Raw genomic sequence first — 7,277 nt, forward strand, 5'->3', positions numbered from 1 at the left:
CTTACAGTATATGGAACAGCCTAAATGTGTGTTCATGGAATCCAGCCCCCAGCTCCCTGGAAGACTCATGGGAACAAATGCAGATCAAAAGTGAGCAGAGGCCTGAAAAGATGGCTCGGCAGAAAAGGTGGACGGAGAGAAGAGACAACAAAGGTCGTGTCCTCTGACCTCCACCAACCCCTAACACAGCCCCACTAGCAAGTAAATAGGTAACTTTTCTTAACAAGTGAATGTTGGGCTGGCGTGACCATTCTGCGGGGAACAGTGTTCGCAGCACAAGCCTGAGCCCCTGAGCTCCGTTCCTAGAACTCATGATTGAAGATGAGACCAACCCTCGAAAGCTTTCCTATGGAAATGATGTGTGCTCTTTGGCACACGTGCACCTGCACTTACATGCATCATCATCAACCTCTATCATCTATCTATCTATCTATCTATCTATCTATCTATCTATCTATTTATGTAAGATTTATTTATTATCTATACAGTGTTCTGCCTGCATGTAGGCCTGCAGGCCAGAAGAGGGCACCAGATCTCATTACATATGGCTGTGAGCCACCCTGTGATTGCTGGGAATTGAACTCAGGACCTCTGGAAGAGCAGCCAGTGCTCTTAACCTCTGAGCCCTCCATCTCTCCAGCCTCTATCAATCTTTTTTTTTTTTTTTTTTGGCTTTTCGAGACAGGTTTCTCTGTGTAGCTTTGTGCCTGTCCTGGAACTCGCTTTGTAGACCAGGCTGGCCTCGAACTCATGGAGATCCACCTGCCTCTGCCTCCCAAGTGCTGGGATTAAAGGCGTGCGCCGCCCGGCTCTCAATCTTTTTTAAAGTGAATATAGCTGGAGATAGTGGCACACAACTGAAGTCCTAGCATGTGGAAGATGTTACTTTGCCTGTCCTACCTTCCTCCCTCTCTCCCTTCCTCCCTCCCTCTCTCTCTTCCTTCTTTTCTTTCTCCTTTTCTCCCTCTCTCCCTCCCTTGATGATAAATCCTAGCAAGCTTGAGGTCCTGAATTTGAGATTCCCTAGCACCACAAAAAACTAAAACAAATGGCCTATACGCAGTCACTACTTATTCATAACTTGAGTTGAGCAAGACATTATCACCAGCCGGGCGGTGGTGGCGCACGCCTTTAGTCCCAGCACTGGGGAGGGAGAAGCAGACGGATCTCTGTGAGTTCAAGGCCAGCCTGGGCTATGGAGTGAGTTCCAGGACAGTCAGGGCTGTTACACAAAGAAATCCAGTCGAAAGAAAGAAAGAAAGAAAGAAAGAAAGGAAAGGAAGGAAGGAAGGAAGGAAGGAAGGAAGGAAGGAAGGAAGGAAGGAAGGAAGAAAGAAGAAATTATCACCAGGCTGGTAAGACAGATGAGTGGGCAAAAGTGCTTGTGGCCAAGCCTGACAACCTGAGTTTGACTCCCCAGCCCCATGTGGTGACAAGAGAAAGTGACTCCTGCAAGCTGTTCCTCTGACCTTCGCACACCATGGCATGTGCACACCCACATCCATACACACACAAAAATAAATATAGTAAACAATTGTTCCTGGGGCTGACAGGAGGGGCAATCTAGGCTCCAGAGAAGGAGGAACCAGAGAAGAAGGTGGAGAGAAAGAGGGTCACGCCCATGGCAAGAAGCCAGGCCGCCGCCAGCCAGCCCGCAACAAGAAGCAGCAAAAGTAAGATAGACAGAAGGAAGAAAGGTAAAAAAGCCGAGGTAAATAAACAGGTTAACTTAGGTTAAAAAAGCTGGCCAGAGCTTAGCCTAAACTAGGCTGAGCATTCAAAATAACCCTCTGTGTCATGATTTGGGAGCTGGTGGATGGCCCTAAAAGAAAAGGCCTGGTACATATCTGAGACCCTTTTCTGGTCTCCATGGACACCTGCGCACATATGGTGTGCATGAATTCATGAAGGCGCACACACATACTCATAGACCAAACATGATTTCCTGCCATTATCCTCCAAGGGACAGCGGTACTGCTTCGCTTTCCCACATCCCTGTCCTCTCTCCTTCCCTGGAACTGAACCCAGGGCCTTGAGCTTATGTACAATAGCTCCAAGCTGCATCCCAGCCTCAGCCTCCGTGCCTGTTCCTAGACTGATGTGTTCACCCCCACCCCCAATTCTCACACTGTTGCTACTTTGTCCCAGATGCTGACATCTGGGTAAGAATCTGGCAGAGAAAAAAAGTACTGAACCTCATAGTGACCCCAGGGCCCCGAGAGCAAGGAGACTGTAGCGTTATCTTCGGGGCTTGGTAAGAGAAACCACAGGCTTTTCTGACACCAAAGCAGTGTTGCTGTGACCAAGACAGCCCTGACCTTTGGCCTTTTGTGCAGGTGTGAAACGGAGCTGCTGAGGGAAACACCCATGTTCTAGAAGGCAAAAATCACAATCATTTGCTTCCAAGTGTGGGACTACTGCCCAACAGTCATTGTCTCTAAGGCAGGGAGGGATGCTTCATAAAACATGGCCTGACCCCACTGGAGAGCCTTTGAACTATCCTGAGACCAAGAATGACCTCAGTCCTTTCATCTAGGCACTCATGGGGAGAGACAGACGCCAGGGAAGTGAGCCGTTTGCCACTCTACGATTCCCCTCAAATTCTTCTCTAGATTGGAACCTATTTATCAAATTTGTGTTGGACATCTACTTTGTATCTAGGCACTGTGGTGTGTTCCGGATAGAATCGTGAGGGACCTAAAGGATGGTGGGAAACATCAAAGGAGACTTATAACACTAGAAATACCCTCCTTGGCCAAGGGCGCTTTCTGCTGAGCTGTGTTTATAACACACGTCTGTCTGCTGCCTAAACACGGAGGCAGGTGATTGGAAGTCAGAAAAACACAAGCAGGTCTGTTCCCTGTCTTCCGAGGGCAGCTGGGGCAAGAGAGGGAGGAGCAGACCCCAGCCAGAACCATTTATCCCATTGCAATCCATTATTTGTCTCTCTTATCTTCCAGTGGCCAGGCGCAGCCTCGGTTTTGCACAAAACATTCCTGACCTAAAATTCTCTCTGTTCCTAGGCCATCAACTTGCCATCAATAACAGATGCTCTGGGCTCTAAATCCATCCAGCTTTAGAGTATTAGGCAAAAAACATTCCTCCTCAGCAGGCCTTTTCTTTGGTTAATCAGTCCCCACCCCCATCTCCTGGTTGTGTTTAAAACGCCAGGCCAAAAAAAAAAAAAAAGAAGAAAGAAAGAAAAAGAAAGTGAAAAACCAGACACTATGACATGGACTAGTCAAGAAACTGTGTGACTCTGTGTTTTCTCTCATATGTGCACGCCTTTAATCCAACACTCAAGAGGCTAAGGCAGGTGGAGCTCTGTGAGTTCGAAGCCAGCTTGGTCTACAAAGTGAGTGAGCTCCAGACCAGTCAGGGATACATAGTTAAACCCTATCTTTTTTGTTTTGTGTGTGTGTGTGTGTGTGTGTGTGTGTGTGTGTGTGTGTGTTGTTTTGTTTTTCAAGGCAGGGTTTCTCTGTGGCCCTGGCTGTCCTGGAATTCTCTTTGTAGACCAGGCTGGCCTCGAACTCACAGAGATCCAAATGTCTCGCCTCCCCACCCGCCTCTCCAGTTCTGGGATTAAAGGTGTGAGGCACCATGCCCAGCTGAGACCCAATCTTAAAAATAAAAGCAAACTGTATATTTCATATGTATCTGTAAGACATTAAAGTAAAAACAGGACAGTGAAAGAGAAGAAAGAGAGGTCTGAAGGAGAGGGACAAGATGGGGTAATGGAATATATCTGCCATTAAAGCAGGAAGGAGTGAGCAAGAAGAAAGTCTAATGATTCATATGCAGAGCATATATGAAAATATTACAGTGAAAACCTTTCCTTAGCATGCTAACCAAAAATGTAAGAGAGGGCCAGTGAGACACACACACACACACACACACACACACACACACACACACACACACCAATGTCAAAAATGTAAGAAAAGGGAGTAAATGAGGGAAAACAGAGGCAGAAAGCAGTTGTATTTAGCTGCCATGCTGTCTGGTGCCTGTCAGCCCAGCCCTTGGGAGGCAGAGGCAGAAGGATCAGGAGTTCAAGGTCGTCCTCAGCCACAGAGCAAGGTTTTCGTTTGTCTTCATTTCTGATGTTGTTTTGTTTTTGAGACAAGTCTCAAGTCACCCAGGGTGGCCTCTGACTTCCTGTGTAGTTGAGAATCATCTTAAATTTCTGATCCTCCTGCCTCTACTTCCAGAGTGCTGGGATCCCAACCGGGAGCCAACCATAAACTGGGTAATTTATACAGTGCTGGGGATTAAACCCTTGGCTTCTTACAAGCCAGGCCAGCAAGCTAGTGACTGAGTTACAGTCCCAGATCAGAAGAGGGTGAGGCCATCCTGGACCCGGTGAAACCCTGTCTCGGAGAAAGAAACAGCAACAAAGGAAGTGTGGTTCTTGGGCTGACTACCTCTCCACCTTCTGTGCGAATCCTAAGTCATTACTGCATATTTGTTTGTGAAATTTTATATTTTGATCTCATTATAGGTTTATTCCTTTATTTATTTATTTACTATAATGTTAAGATTGATTGATCCCAGGGTATCTAGCTGCTAGGCAAGCATTATAACACTGAATTATATTCTCAACCCAGATTTTCATCTTTTTCTTTTTCAAAAAGTTTATGGCACATTAGTGCTGGGAGGGGATGGTGGTGGTGTGTTGTGTGTGTCTGTGGTGTGTGTGTGTGTGTGTGTGTGTGTGTGTGGTATATTATATGTGTTATGTGTGTGTGGTATGTGTGTGTGTGTGGTGTGATGTGCGTGATGTGTGTGTGTGTGCTGTTGTATGTGGTGTGTGCTGTGTGTGTGTGTGTGGTGTATGTGGTGTAGTATGGTGTGTATGGTGTGTATATGTGTGGTGTGGTATGTGGGGGGTATGGTGTGGGGGGGCGGTGTGTGATTAAATCAACATTACAGGTAATAGACAAAGTAACTACTTACGTTAGGCATTTTGCCTGATCCCTAATGAAATTTAGCCTCCCATCTAGAGACTGGCTATTTTTGCAGCCTCTGGTTTTTGCTTGAGGTCATTTTCCTCAGGAGAGAGACACAACCCAAGCCACACCAACAAGTGAGTTCATGGGAAGAGGGAGAAGAGGCTGGAACTGTGCTGACCTGTGAGCCAAGCCTAAAGCAGCTTCCGGGGGCCTGGAGCCAAGGGTCATTTGCTTGTTTATTTAGGTGCTGGGGATTGGGCTCAGGACCTTGGACATTCTTAAGTATGACATTTGCCACTGAGCTGCACTTAGCTGAAGGTCTGTGATAAGCCACAGGCCCCTGCCCTTAACCCAGAAGAGGCTCCTCCTTTGTCATGCCTCCCCTGGTGAGGGAGAGTAACTGCCCTGCATGCACTGTATCCCAAATCCCACAGCATCTCCACAAAGCTAGCCACATACTGTGTGGACCCCAGGTAGGAGGGCCTTAGTACTGGCAAGAACTGCTGCCCTTGGCCAGAATAGCTGTCTCTCCATTTGGGGACCATAGTAATTATGCCACCACAGTGAAAATTAGCAATCTGGTGAGGTAACGAAGAATGAATTCATCTCTTCCCAGAGTTCCCTCCACCCCGATGAGCCACCAAATAAAACCAGCATATGGGCAATTAGGAGGGGGCCAGAGTACAGGGGACTGGGTCCCCCACCCCTCCCCACCCCCAGACCAACAGTGATCCCAGGTCCCTAACAAGCATCCAATTGCCACACATTAGTGTGAGTCTGAGCTAGTCATAAACACCAATTTGTGGTTTAGCCTTACAAAGTCATTTGCCCCAGGATATGACCATCTTGCCCCGTTTGGTTTCTTTCTTTCTTTTTTTTTTAAACTGCAAATTGGCTAAAGAAGGAAAGGGAGAAAGAAGGGGAGGTAACCCACTATTATGTGGGTACGTCTGGAGCAAAGATGACTTCTTTTGTTTTCGCCATGTATTGGCTTTTTTAGCGTCAGCTGAATTCTTATGAGGACAGGGAGCCGATGGCTCAGCTGATAAAGCCACATCCAGCACCCAGACCTGAATTCAATCTCCAGCACTCACTTTAAAAATTAAGAAATAAAATTCAAAAGCCAGGCAGGAGCAAACGGGGGCTTGAAGCTGGGATCTCAGTCCTGAGGAAGCAGAGACAAGAGGACCCTGGAGTTCAATGGCCAGCCAGTAGAAAACCGACACTGACCTCTGAACTCTGCGTGTGTATGCACACATGCATACATACACAACACACATTTTTTTTTTTTTAGCTGCAGATGGCCAGGAAACACTCTACCTTCTTCAAAGATGAAGGAGCAGGACTGCTGCTTGTCTCAGCTAGGACTTATCTATGTATTTACTTACTTATATGTTTATTTATTTTGCAGTTCTGGAAATCAAACCCAGAACCTCACACACTTCCGCCATGGCCTGGACACCTCTTCCTAGTCCCACTCCTGAATATGTCCTACACTTCTCAAACAATTCAGACTCCGGACTCCTGAAAGTCCCTACCCATCATGCCCTTCTCTTTAAAGGCTTGTCTGAGTCATTTCTTAGAAGTCCACCCCAAAGCCTCGAATCCCATCAACACCCAAATGTTTTCCAAATTGAAAATACCCTGGCTTGCCCACAGCCACGTGGCTAGTCACAGATATTCTGTCACGTGGAAGAAGACATACATTCAGAAGCTAGAAAATGAGGAGAGCTTTAGTTCCTCCTTTTTTTATTGTGCTGACAGCGTCGTAAGGACACAGGCTTGTTAGGAAAAAGTAGTGATTTGAGAATACTTAAACTGCAATTTAGAAAGCCATTCCGCTATTTTGAGTCTTTGGCACACCATACGCTATCATTACATCTATGTGCCTGTATCACGCCATGTAAATAATACAAGCATTTTTTTATATTAACATGGACTAGATGCCTGCCTGATTCTTCACAGGCCAGGAAAAACACTGAAAAGCTCAAACTGAACTTGTTCAGGCCCAGTTGAGAACATGGTGAGATCCTGTGCGTCCAGTTAAAAGAAATCAGAGGGTACCACAGACAATATGTGAGCGACATGAATCACATTTATAGTAGAATGCATGCAGCTAGGCATGTTTGTGTGCTCATGATAATTTTAATATTAGCTCTGTAGGGCCTGTGTTGCCCAAGCTGGCCTGGAACTCATTTGAGAGGTCAAATGGTCCTCCTGCCTCAGTTCCCCTGCACCAAGAAGCTATGACTATACATATACAACACTGTGCCTCCTTGTCTGTGACCCCACCCCACACAGAGAGTTTTAAGCATCAGAAAA

The sequence above is a fragment of the Peromyscus leucopus genome, chromosome 8b (genome assembly GCF_004664715.2).
Source record: "Peromyscus leucopus breed LL Stock chromosome 8b, UCI_PerLeu_2.1, whole genome shotgun sequence".
Lineage (NCBI taxonomy): Eukaryota > Metazoa > Chordata > Mammalia > Rodentia > Cricetidae > Peromyscus > Peromyscus leucopus.